This window comes from Acinonyx jubatus, chromosome B1, assembly GCF_027475565.1.
Source record: "Acinonyx jubatus isolate Ajub_Pintada_27869175 chromosome B1, VMU_Ajub_asm_v1.0, whole genome shotgun sequence".
NCBI classification, from domain to species: domain Eukaryota; kingdom Metazoa; phylum Chordata; class Mammalia; order Carnivora; family Felidae; genus Acinonyx; species Acinonyx jubatus.
In genome coordinates, this window is record NC_069382.1 from 179,409,109 (window position 1) to 179,423,137 (window position 14,029).

A 14,029-nucleotide genomic window follows, 5' to 3' on the forward strand; every position below is an offset into this window, starting at 1 on the left:
ACAGAAGTTGGAGAATAATATTGAGACTGTAAAGTGTGGCTCAACAAAACAGGTTTGTTGATTATTATTAAAACATATATGATGGATAGATGGTAAACAAAAATGCCCTCAGTCTTGCCCTGTTGTGCCAACATCTCCTGCAATGTGAAGCCATCAAAAGCTGGAGTCCATTTCCCCACCTCATTGAATCCAGGCTGACCTTGGACTTGCTTTGGAAAAAACAACAAAGCTGAAATGGCACTCGTCTTGGTCCAAATCCATTAAGAGATATGGCACATTTCTGTTCATTTTCTTGGGTCTGTGCCACCTTCGAGCAAGCCTGGGCTATCCCGCTGGAGAATGAGAGATCGTGTAGACCAGAGATGGGTCATCTCAACTGAAATAATTTTAGAGCAAACAACCCTCAACTTTCCAACCTGCTGACTTGTACAATTATGTGAGAGTTTAAAGATACATACATTAGATTGTTTAATATTTTGTTACGTCTCACTGATTCTCCGTGTATTTTATTTTTCAGTCTTTTTTTCCTGTTTTCCATTTTGTAGATACCATTTCTATGTTTTCAAATTCACTAATATTGTGCAGTGTCTAATCTCCTCTTGATCCTATGTATTTTCACCTGGGATATTCTATTTTTCATCTCTAATAGTTTGATCTGGATCTTTTTATATCTTCTGCTTCTTCCCTTAGCATGCTCATGCTTTCCTTTATTTACTTGAAAATACAGAATACATTTATAGTAGCTTTTGTATCATTCCTATTTGAAATTCCATCATCTGTGTCAAATCCAGTTCTACTTCTATTGACTGATTTTTCTTCTCATCATGAGTCATATTTTCTGATTTTTCATGCTTCTTAATTTTATTGAATGCAACTGAGAATTTTATGTTTTGTGTTGGAGGTGTGTGTGTGTGTGTGTGTGTATTTCTTTAAATGTTTTGAGGCATAATTCCGTGATGCACTTACTTGGGTATAATTTGATCCATTATTTCCAGGCTTGTTTCTAAGCTTTCTTAGGCAGTTCCAAAATAGCATTTCATAAAGAGTGAATTATGCATCAGTGCTAAAGGAATTCCCTTCTGAAATCTTTACCAATGCCCCTTGTTTCAGGAGATATTTCTGCTCTGGCTGGAACACAAATTATTCCTGGGACTGAGCCACATCCTCCTCTATGCCTCTCCTGGTTTCAGGGCATTTTCCCACATACATACACGTATTAATACTCAAGTGAAGACTTGGGAGGAACTCTCTTAGTTCTATGCTCTCTTTGTGTGCAAAGAGAGCTGGCTTCTGCTCCATTAATTCTAGACCACTTGACTTCCACAAATTCAGACACTCTCACTTTCATGCAAGGAGATTGTTGGGTTCTATTTGGGTATGCCCTTCCTACATTTCCGTACTGGGCACATGCAGAGCTCACTACATTTGTTTTTCTTTTTGCAGGGATCACTATCTTCCATGACTTGCTGTGCGGTATCTGAAAATTATTATTTCATATATTTTGTATTTTGTTTTGTTTTGTCTTGTTCTCTTTTTAAGGCATGGGGGTAAGTTTGATTTTTTAAGCTTCATCGTGATCAAGTGCAAGTCCCTTTTATTCATTTTTCTTTTTTTTAAATTTTTTTAATATTTATTTTTGAGCGAGAGGGAGCTCAAAGAGAGAGAGAGAGAATCTGAAGCAGTCTCCAGGCTCTGAGCTGTCAGCACATGGGGCCCGAACCTGCAAACCACAAGATCATGACCTGGGCCGAAGTTGGCCACTCAACCAACTGAGCCACCCAGGCACCTCCATTCATCTTTATTTTAATAGATTCAGTTACATGACAAATGATCATCAATTATAATTCGTGAAGCAGGTTGTCTCATTTTCCAATCAACCTAAATAGTAATTTCCTTGACAGCAATGACATTTGTTCACTATAGTATATAACAAGGTTATTGTTGTGGGCAACATTAACACTTGCCACTATAAAATAAAAGGGAAAAGCTTGGTGGAAGTCATTTATGGCACCTGGAACCAACAAAAGGATTGGATAATTAGCAGAATTCAAGGAAACCCTGTAAGCTTGGTTTCAGGCCCATATGCAAGTCTGGTCTACATGATATTCCATTGTTGTAGGGAGGGACAGAAGAGTAAGAAACTGGCTAGATTGGCTTCTGAAGTGGAAACATTCAGTGACAGGAAAATCTAAGAATGTCCTTCTCTTCACACTTTTCATAGGTTGGGTTACTTATGTAATAGAATTAAGTTGGGTGCTGGGTGGATAGCTTATATGTCCTGAATGAAAGAACAATGAAGGAATATAAGGCCTTATTTCATTACTCTTCAGAAATTCTTCTTAAATTAACCACTAATATTCCATTTTATAACTTTAATCCAACTAATTGAAACAAACAAAAAAAAAGTTGTTTTTGTTTTCTTTTATATGACAGCCCATGACAAATTTAAAGGATATCTCCCTGGAGTTTTTAACATTCTTATCCAAGATCAGAAAGTATTAAAGATAATAAACAACATGCCATATTTAAGCTTGATGGACGTTTGCTGTGCCGCTGTTTTGTCATTGATATTTTTAAATACTATTTAATGGTGTTTTTAAGAGAGCTAGATGGTATTTCCTTTGACAATTGAGATCGCTGGGGGAGGTGAAATGACCCACCTGAGATCATATAGTTGATAAGCAAAACTGAGATTAAGCCTCATTTCTTTTTTACTTCAAATCCAGCATTTCTGAAACACTTCTTGATATAATGACTGCTCTTCATGTTGAATATACTTTTTAAAATTAACATTACTTGAAGTATAATACAGAGGAATAATCACTCAATGCATTATTTTATAAATCACTTGTAGTGATGAAAATTTTCAGAGTAAAATACATTGCTTTTAAGTATACAGTGTAGATCACGAAGTTCTGACTAAATCTATACAGCCAAATAACCACTATGTCAATCAACATGTAGACTATTTCCATTGTTACAACAAAATCACTCATATCTCCAGTAGTCAAACCCCCCTCAACTTCCTGGTCCTTGGCAATGAATAATATGCTTTATTTCTTTTTTTTAATGCTTATTTTTGTTTATTTTGAGAGAGTGTGCGTGCCCAATGGGGGAGGGGTACAGGAAGGGAGAGAGAGAATCCCAAGCAGGCTCTGTGCTCTCAGTGTAGAGCCTGATGCAGGCCTCAGTCTCAGGAATGGTGAGATCACGACCTGAGCCGAAATGAAGAGTTGGACACTGCCAACTGAGCCAGCCAGGCGCCCCTGATTTATTTCTTTATAGTTATACTTTTTCCAGAATATCATGTAAATGGAGTCACACATTCAAACCCTGATGCCTTCAACAGTGAATTCTTCCAAACTTTAAAAAGGAAATAATACACAAGACGTTAAATGAAAACATACTGAAATAAACTAAAAAGTAATATATTGAAATAGAATAAGGCATCATGACTAAGTAGATTTTTTAATAAATTGCAAATTTTGTCTACATTCAAAATACCAACCAGTGTATCATCATCAACCAATGATCATATAATCATTTTGATAGACACAGGAAAAATTAGACAACACAGAGAATCCTGCATACTTAAAAATATCACCACAAACAACAACTATAAGAAATGTTGGAACAACTTTAGAAATTAGTAATGGGATAAAAGAAAATGTTTTATCTTAAAAGAGTACCTACAAAAGGGCTGGGCAAGAACGAATCCCTGATGTGGGATAATATTCTTTCTTTCTTCCTTTTTCTTTTTTTAGTTTCACATTTTTATTCGAATTCCAGTTAGCTAACATACCATGTAGTATTAGTTTCAGGTGTAGAATTTTGTGATTCAACACTTACATACAACATCCAGTGCTCATCACAGATGTACTCCTTAATACCCATCACCCATTTAACCCATCCCTCTGCCCACCTCTCCTTTGGTAACCATCCAGTTGTTTATACATAAGAGTCTGTTTTAGGGTTTGCTTCTCCCCCCCCCCCGCCTCCATGTTTATTTGTTTTGTTTCCTAAATTCCATATATGAGTAAAATCATTAGGTATTTGTCTTTCTCTGACTGACTTATTTCATTTAGCATAATACTCTCTAGATCCATCTACATTATTGCAAATGGCAATATTTCATTCTTTTTGATGGCTAATAGTCCATTATGTATATATACCATCTCTTCTTTATTCATTCATCAATTGATGGACATTTAGGCTCTTTCCATAGTTTGGCTATTGTTGATAATGCTGCTATAATATCAGGGTGCATCTATCCCTTTGAAACAGTATTTTTGTATCTTTTGGGTAAATACCTCATAGTGCAATTGCTGGGCCATTGGGTAGTTCTATTTTTAAAGTGTTGAGGAACTTACATACTGTTTTCCCAAGTGGCTGCATGAGTTTGCATTCCTACCAACAGTGTAAGAGGGTTCCCCTTTCTTGATATCTTCGCCAATATCTGTTGTTTCCTGGTTTGATTTGTATTTGCTTAATGATGAGTGATGTTGAACATCTTTTCATATGTCTGTTAGCCATCTGTATGTCTTCTTTGGGAAAATGTTTATTCCTGTCTTCTTTCCATTTTTTAACTGGATTATTTGTTTTTTGGGTGTTGATTTTTATAAGTTATTTATAGATGTTTGGATACTAACCCTTTATCAGATATGTCATTTGCAAATACCTTCTCCCATTCCCAAAGTTGTCTTTTGGTTTTTGTTGATTGTTCCCTTCACCGTGCAGAAAATTCTTATCTTGATGAAGTCTCAATAGTTCATTTTTGCTTGAACATTTATAGGAAGAACTACATTCTAAATTTTATTGAAAAGTCTAGGAAGTGCATTAAGGCAGTAAAGAAAATAAATTCAAAGAATTTTGAAAGTGAAATAAAACTCATTATTTTTAGATGACATGGTTGTTTCTACGAAAAAATAGTATTAATTGATTAATTTCAAAATATTACTATTATAAAAATAACATAAAAAACTTACATCCACTTATCAGAAACAACTAGTAATATAATTTTTTTAACTTGTAGCAAGAATTACTATCAAACTCCACTCATTGTGTTAGAGATGCTTGCAGTGTTAGCGAAAGACTTGCCCATCATGTAGCATACTACCTACACTTGTAGGTTCATTGTCCAACCAGCAGCCTCAACTCCAAGCTCTAATAATTACAGTAGTAACTAAATTTTTTTATAATGATAATTCTTCTAAAGACTACCTTATCTAACAACAGGAGAACACACATCTGTCCCAAATCAAATAGCCCATGTCCCAAGATAAACCACATTCTTGGCCATAACACACTTCAACAAATTTAAAAGAATAGAAATAATGCCATGTCTGCTTTCAGATCACAGTGGATAAAACTAGAAATAAATAATATAAAGATACTTTAAGATCCCAAACACATGGAGATTAAACAGCACACCTTTAAACAACACATAGGTCAAGGTAAAACATCTCAAAACATATTTTAAAATACTGAACAAAATGAAAATAAAAACATATCTTATCAAAATTTGGGGAATCTTTCAAAAGGAGTGCTTAGAGGACAATGAAGCATTGAATGCATATATTAAAAAAAAAAAAAAGAGCAAGGGGCACCTGGGTCGCTCAGTTGGTTGAACGGCTGACTCAGTTTCTACTAAGGTCACGATTCCAGGGCCGTGGGATTGAGCCCCACATCAGGCACTGAGCATGGAGCCTGCTTAAGATTCTCTCTCTCTGGGGAATGTGGGTGGTTCAGTCAGTTAAACATCTGGCTCTTGATTTCAGCTCAGGTCATTATCTTACTGTTCATGAGATCAAGCCCCACATTGGTCTCTGTGTTGATAGTGTGGGGCTTGCTTGGAATTCCCTCTCTCCCTCTTGCTCTGCCCACCCCCTCAAAATAAATAAATAAACATTAAAAAAAAAGAAGGAAGATCTAAAACCAACAATCCACTTTCATTTTAGGAAACTAGTAGAAGAAAAGGAAGTTAAATCCTAAGTAAACAAAAGCAAAGAAATAATAAGAATTGGAGCAAAAAATTTATGAAATTAAAAACAAGTTAATCAATACAGTAAACCAATAAAACAAAACACTTCTTGTTCAAAAAAAAATTATAAGCCTCTAGCCAGACTAATTCAGAAAAAAGAATGAGGACATAAATTGCTAATATCAGAAATGAAAGAGGCAACATAACTACAGATCCTATGGACATTAAAAGAATAATAATGAAATGCTGTGAATAACTCTACATCCACAAATTTGATTGCCTAAACAACATGAACCATTCATTGAAAGACACAACCTACCTAAACTCACACAAGAAGAAATAGACAATATGAATAAGCCTATATCCATTAAAGAGATTGAATAAAAAATCAACAACCTTCCAAAACAGGAAGTACCAGATCCTGATAGGTTCACTGGTGAATTCTATCACACATTTAAGGGGTGGGGAATACCAGTCCTCTATCATCTCTTTCAGAAAATAGAACCAGGGGAAATACTTCATGCATTCTCTGAGGCCAGCATTACCCTGATACCAAAATAGAAGACATTACAAGAAAATTACACACCAATACCTCTCTTGAACAGAGATATAAAATCTTTAATAAAATACTGGAAAATTGAATCCAGCAACATATAAAAAGAGTCATGCACTAGGACCACGTGAGATATATCACAGGTATGCAAGTCTTTTTCAACATTCAAAAATCAATTAATGTATTCTATCACAACAGGCTATAAAAATCACATGAGCATATTTATAGAAGAAAAATAAAAACATTTGACAAAATCTAACATTTATTCATGATTAAAAACTTTCAGTAAACTAGGAATAGAGGGGAATTTTTTCAACTTGATTAAAAACATCTACAAAAAACCCTACAGCTAACATCATATTAAATGAGAGTGAAGCTTTTCCACTAAGATCAAGTACATCCCCTCTCACCACTCCTTTTCAAAATTGTACTGGAAATTCTAGCTATTTCAATAAGACAAGACAAGGGGATAAAAGACGCAAAGATTGGGAAGAAAAAAAAAACCTCGTTGTTTGCAGACAACAGAATTGCCTATATAAACAATCTGTAAGAATCACCAGAAAACTCCTAGAACTAATGTGCAATTATAATAAGATTGCAGAATACATGGCTAATACACAAAAGTCAATCCCTTCCCATATACCAGCAGTGTGTAAGTAGAATTTGAAATTAAAAGCATAATACCACTTGAATTTCCACTAAAAAATGAGATAGTCAGATATAAATCCAACAAACATACAGGTAAAAACCTATGTGAGGACAAACTCTGATGAACAAAATCAAAGGAGAACTACATAAATGGAAAGATACTCCATGTTCACGGACAGGAAGACACAATACTGTCAAGATGTCACTTCTTTCCCAATTGATCTCTAAATTCAAAGAAACCTTGATCAAAATCTCAGCAAGTTATTTTGTGGATATTGACAAACTGATTCTAAATTTTATAGAGAGAGGCAAAAGACACAGAATAGCTAACACAATATTGAAAGAGATAAATAAAGTTGGAAGATTCATACTTCCTGACTTTAAGAAAAAAGAATAAAGGTAAATTAATCAAGATGTGTGATATTAGTAAAAGAATAAGCAAATATACCAATGGAACAGAGGAGAGACAAGAAATAGACCCACATAGATATAATCTGATTTTTGACAAAGGAGCAAAATAAATAAAATGAATACAAAATATCTTTTCAAATAATAGTGTGAGGACAAGTGGACATCCGCATGCAAAAAAAAAGTTAATCTAGACATAGACTTTACACCCTTCACAAAAATTAACTCAAAATGGATCCTAGACCTAAATGTAAAATGCAAACCTTTAAAACTCTTAGTAGATAAGATAGGAAAAAATCCAGGTAACTTGGGTACAATGATGCCTTTTCAGATATAACACCAAAGGCACAATCCATGAAAGGCAAGGTTGATAAAATTCATTAAAATTCATTAAGATTTAAAACTTTTTCTCCATGGGGGTGTCCTGGGTAGCTCAGTCTGTTGAGCATCCAATTCTTGGCTTCGGCTCAGATCATGATCCCAGGGTCTTGGGATGGAGGCCCATGTTGGGCTCTGCCATGAACATGGAACCTCCTTGGGGGTTCTCTCTCTCTCTCTACCTCTGCTCTCTCCCCGTGCTTGCACTGTCTTTCTAAAACAAACAAACAAATAAAAATCTTTATTGTGAGTGACAATGTCAAGAGAATGAGAAGACAAGCCATGAACTGTGGGAAAATATTTGCAAAAGATGTATCTGATAAAGTTCAGTTATCCAAAATATGCAAAGAACTAATAAAAATCAACAGTGAAAAAAAAACCAAATACTTTAATAGACACCTGACCAAAGAAGCTATAAAGATGGCAAATAAATATATGAAAAGATGCTCCATATCACATGCTACTAGGGAAACAGGAATTAAAACAGTGAGATACGACTACACATTTATTAGAATGGCCAATACCAAATGCTGGTGAGGATGTGGGCAACAGGAACTCATTCATTTCTGGTGAGAATGGAAAATGATATCACAGACTTATCACCAAACTGTGGAAAGACAGTTTAGTGAATTCTTACAAAACTAAGCGTACAATTAATACATGTAATTCAACAATTGTGCTCCAAGTGTTCACTCACTACACATCCACACGTAGCCTATATGCAGATGTTTATATATAATACCTTTATTTAAAATTGCCAAGACTTGGAATCAGACAAGATGTCCCTCAGTAGCTCAATGCATAGATAAAAAGTGATACCTCCAGAAAATGGGATATTATGTAGCACTAAAAAGAAATGAGCTATCAAGCCACGCAAAGACATGGAGAATTCTTAAATGTGTGTTACTAAGTGAAAGAAGCCAATCTGAAAAGGCCATGATTTGAACATATGATGTTCTGGAAAAGGCAAAACTATGGAGACAGTAAAAAGAACAGTGGTTGCCAGGGAGCTTGAGAGGAGGGAGGGATCTATAAGCAGAGTCCATAGAACTTTTAGGACAGTGAAATACTCTATATGATACGATAATGATGTATATATATATCATTATACATTTTTTAAAACCTATAGTCTATACAACACTAAGAAGTGAACTGTAATATAAACTACAGACTTTGGGTAATTATGATGTGTCAACGCAGGTTCATCAGTTGTATCATACCACTCCCGTGGGGGATGTTGATATTTGGGAGGCTATGCATGTGTGAGGGAAAGAGGTATATGGGAAATCTCTATACCTTCTGTTCAATTTTGCTGTGTGCCTTAAACTGCTCTAAAAAATCACCGTAATTAAAAAAATAATAATTCTTTTCATGGCACCTAAGCTTATTACATAGATAGAAATAAATCTGAAAACTCAACACATAATCTGAAAGAATTAAATTAGCCCAAGATAAATCAAAGGCTATTATACAATGGATTGGAAAACTGGGTGTTGTAAAGATACCAATATTCCGAAATAAATACTTATAAATGGATATTTTGAACTCTAACTCACTTGACCTTATATTTCAGTACGGTTACAGACTCTAAAAGTAGTCTAGAGTTGGAATTCAAATACCTAGGCTCATTTTTTTGGAAGTATGTAAAGAAATATCACCTATGACTAGATCCTTCCAGGTTTTTTTAATAGATGTAAAGGATGATATGCCTTGCCCGCATTAATAAACAGACAGAAAAAAAAATTTCATTCAATTATTTGAACTACCTCTGTATTATACCCAAAAGTTACATGGTGACCTATCATCAAAAATTATTTTTAATGAAGTCTCCACTGGCAAATCAATTTGATCTTCCATCAATATTGTTCAAATCAGAAATTGAAAACTTATTTGCGAAAGGATTTCTTACACGTTTGTTTGAATCATTCGTTTTCTCAACACCTACATCAATATTGTGAATTGTTCCTGGGTTGCCTCGGAGATTTTTACATCCCAACACAATCTACTATAATAAATTAAAAGTAGATTAGAGGTTTTCCATTGTTTTGTGAAGTGTGAGAAAGGTGATTTTTAAAGGGGAGATGAAAAATGCGGATCTGCATAATGATGTAGGCCCTCAAAGATAAGTTGCAGGCAAAATTGTATCTAGAAGATGTAAATATGAGTACTGAATCTTTCGCTACTATTTGTATCCCTGAAACTCCTGGAATGTTTTTATGCTTTCCCAGGTGGAAACATATGCTAGTTTTATGCCCACTGCTCTAAGATAAACTTCTTCTTCTGCTTTCCTTAGACACCTCACTTCAGCTCACTGAAATAATCAGGATCTCATAGTCGGCATGGGATTTCCTCCCATCAATACTTAATTCACCTGAAGCTGAACATAATTTTGTCTTGAGATGACAGAATAGGCATGTTGAGACTTTGGAATTGTTTTCAGCCGTCAGATACTGTTAAAAAGGCCCTACCTTCAATATTCAAAACCTGCTCAATATATAAATAAAAACAGGAAAGGTTTCCCTAAAGTTCAAAGTTGGAGAATATATTCTATGCATATGCTCATAATTATTTTCAGGTATATTGATAATTTTTTTAATGTTTATTTTTGACAGAGTGCATGTGGGGGAGGGGTAGAGAGAGGGGGACAGAAGATCCAAAGCAGGCTCTGCACTGACAGCAGTGAGCCCGATGTGGGGCTTGAACTCATGAACAGTGAGATCATGACCTGAGCCAAAGTCGGACACTCAACTGACTGAACCATACAGGTGCCCCAGGTATGTTGATAATTGTATGTCAGTACTCAAAGTATGTGATATAATGACGTATTGTATGTGATATTATTATAATATAATTGAAAATATTTATAAATTTATATATTAAGCACTAAGTTGTTGGTTTCCAAATATCACTATGCATGTGAATCACCTAGATTAAAAATGAGAATACAGTTTCTGACTCCTTCAAATCCATTGAATCAAAATCTCAGTGAAGGAGGCCATGTAATTCTTAAGCTGTGGCCTGCTTATAGCCATCTGAGAATTACTCCTCACTGCTACATTCTCTTGTGGTATGTAAGAAATCATATATAAAAATTGTTCAGCAATTTTTCAGGAAATGTTTCTTGCACATAATATAGACAAAGTAGTAATATACTGCATTACTGTGTTTAATTAACGTACCCCATCATGAATTTCTACTTGTTTCTCCAGAGAACGGGCGATTTGTTTGAATACTTACATAAGTCAATGTAAAGAAAAAAAAAATCACAATGTGTTTTAAGAGTCTGTAAAAGTATATTGATGTTCTGTCAATAGGATTATTTTTCTCTTTTAGAGAAAGAAACAGGTAGAATACAGGTTTCACTATGCTAATAGCTACTAAAGAAATTCAGCAAGAATTGGCTTTGGAAGAGAGTGTTAATATCTGTCATTCTCTTTAGTTGACAATTCAATCATCTCAACCTCAAAGTACATGTTTATGTAACGAGTATTCTTGGTCCCTTGTTGTGGCCTGATAAGCTTGTAGGTCTTCACATTATGGTTGATTTTAAGTGTTATGGAGACTATTTCACAAAAGAAATTGTCACTAGTTTCTATTTAAATTGGGGTCCGGAAGGCTATGTGTAACAGCATAGCTGATAATTGGTTCTATTATGAAGCACTGTCAAGGTAGATTTTCCAAGTACCAAACAAAATGCTTAACACTCATTTCCAGGCAAAAACTGCAACGTCGTGCTTCAGCAGCAAAAAATCCCAATTCTAATTGCATAGAGTAAACCCAATTATGCTTTATATAATCCAGATGCTAACCTGACACTCAGGGTATTGCCTGTGAACAACGAGCTGTTACCCCATATTTGGGAGGTGCGGAGAGGACAATTTATTTTTTAGCATGAATCTAACAGCGTAAATTAAATATTTTTAATAAATTAGATTAACAGTAGATTAATAATGCAAATAGTTGATTAGCACCTTCATAAAAATGTTATACATTTGACATTCATAGCTTTTGAACTCTTTTCTAAATAAATTAAATTTCAATTAATAAACTTCAGATGATCAGATTTCCACTAACATCCTCCCCCCCACAAAAAAAAAAAAAAAAAACACCACAAAACTTGAATGGAATTGTATAGATCATTCTTGCTGGGCAGTCTTGGGCAAAAGATTCATATTATCTAATCCCCAGTTTCTTTACCAGTACCATGTAGATAATATTCGATCTGCCTTGTGGGGTCTTCTGAGGTTTAAATGAGATTATACGTGTAACAGGCTTAACTAGATGCCTAGAGCATAGTACATGTTTAATAAATATCATTGGATTTCAGATTAGCAAGTATGCCCGCACACTACCAACTGTAATTTTCACACTATTCATTTAACAACTTCTTTTTCAGTGCTTACAACATGTCTCCACTTCTTGGTACTTGGACATAAAAATGAATGAAACACAGACCCCACTTGTCTTAGCTATGCCCTATAGAAGCACGGCTAGAGATAGGGACTTATGAAAGTGATTTATTGAAAGAATGCTTTTAGGAAAAAGTCATATAAGTATAAGGGACAGAAGCCTGGAAAGGAAAGGAGCTATGCCACAGAACTGTTAAGAGATGGGCTAACTCCAGGCTGACCCCTGGGGGATCTAAAGTATCCTTTGCAATACAGTGGGCCCTACTTTCAGAAAAGTTCTGGGACTTTGCGTAGGTAGTTAGTACTTTGAATCACCCACGGAAGATTTTCTGAAGAAGGCTGCAGGCACAAGCCCCAAACCAAGGAGGAGAAGGTGGGCATTGGCCGTATCAATCAAAATGGTAGAAGGGTCTTAAGGAAATGAAATGAGGCATGCGCAACAGTACCTGCTACACTACCTTGCACGGGGTCCCAGTCAGGAGAGACAGGTAATCAGGCAGGATAGTGATGTAAATCATTTCAGTTCATTGTGAAAACGCTCTGACAGAGTGCCAGTCCACACTGCTCACAAGTTTTCTCCATCTGGCTGTTTTACACCACTGAGCCTTTGGCCCACAAAGCCTCCCCACCCACACCCTGCCTCCAACCTGAAAAACTCAGACTTTTCTTTCAAGACTCAATCGAAAGCATTATTCCTTACTGGAGCGTCTCTCTGACTTCTGTCTCAGCCTCCTCCTACATCTGCTAAAGCAACCTATTTTAGTCCACGTGGGCTGCTGTCATAAAAATATCATATACTGGGTGGTTCATAGACAACAATTCATTTCTCATTTAGTTCTGGAGGCTGGGAAGTCCAAGATTGAGTTGCCACAATTAAGTTTCTCTTAAACATTTATCACACTTTATTGTAATCAATGGTTGTTTTTTGTTTTGTTTTGTTTTGTTTTGTTTTTCCAACTAAATCAAATACCTTGAGTGAAAGAACATCTTCTCGTTTATCGTTGGTAGGCTTAGCTAGGTACACACTCTAAATGGCTTAATAAAAGTTTGGTGAATGAATAAATAGATGAGTAAATAAGTAAACTAACATACCTTGTGTCACTAGGCCAATGTATAATCTGTGTATACCTATAATCTCTCTCTCAATTGTATGTGAATTGTACCTATTTTTGGCTTAGACTGGCACATGATATTGGATTTTACCTTATGATATTTATAGTCACTCAATGCCCAGAAGGTGAATTCAATTCTCTGAAACTTTGCTGGAACTATTTCCATAGCTCTTCAGTGCATTCATTAAAAAGGGTGGGAGGTGGGGTGGGGGTGGTGAGGATTAAAAAGAAAAAAAAAAAGAAAGAGAAGATGTTTTCACCAGAATTTTCTAAGATGTCGAGCAAAAGCAAAGGTAAGGTTAATTATAAAACAAAACAAAACAAAACAAAAACAAACAAAAAAAAACAATCAAAAAACAGGGGAAACCATCAGGAATGAGTAGGGTGTTCTAGGACGTTACTTGCTAGAAAGAGCTCCTGCCTAACCAGTGAGAAAAGAGGTCATCCTTGAATTCTCTGAGAAAAATTGCTGCTTTAAATTCCTTGGCCGCATACACTCATTCTCAAGAGATAATTATGTAACAACATTAGTTTCTGGTGG

The 14,029-nt window shown here is 35.3% G+C and overlaps 1 non-coding gene across 1 annotated transcript; it reads right to left on the reverse strand.

Moving 5' to 3' along the window:
- Positions 1-5,024: 5,024 nt before the first annotated feature.
- On the reverse strand, positions 5,025-5,177 carry LOC113600955 (small nucleolar RNA SNORA62/SNORA6 family). The gene has a single exon (XR_003422072.1). It is a non-coding gene; the product is annotated as a small nucleolar RNA SNORA62/SNORA6 family (small nucleolar RNA).
- Positions 5,178-14,029: the final 8,852 nt, after the last annotated feature.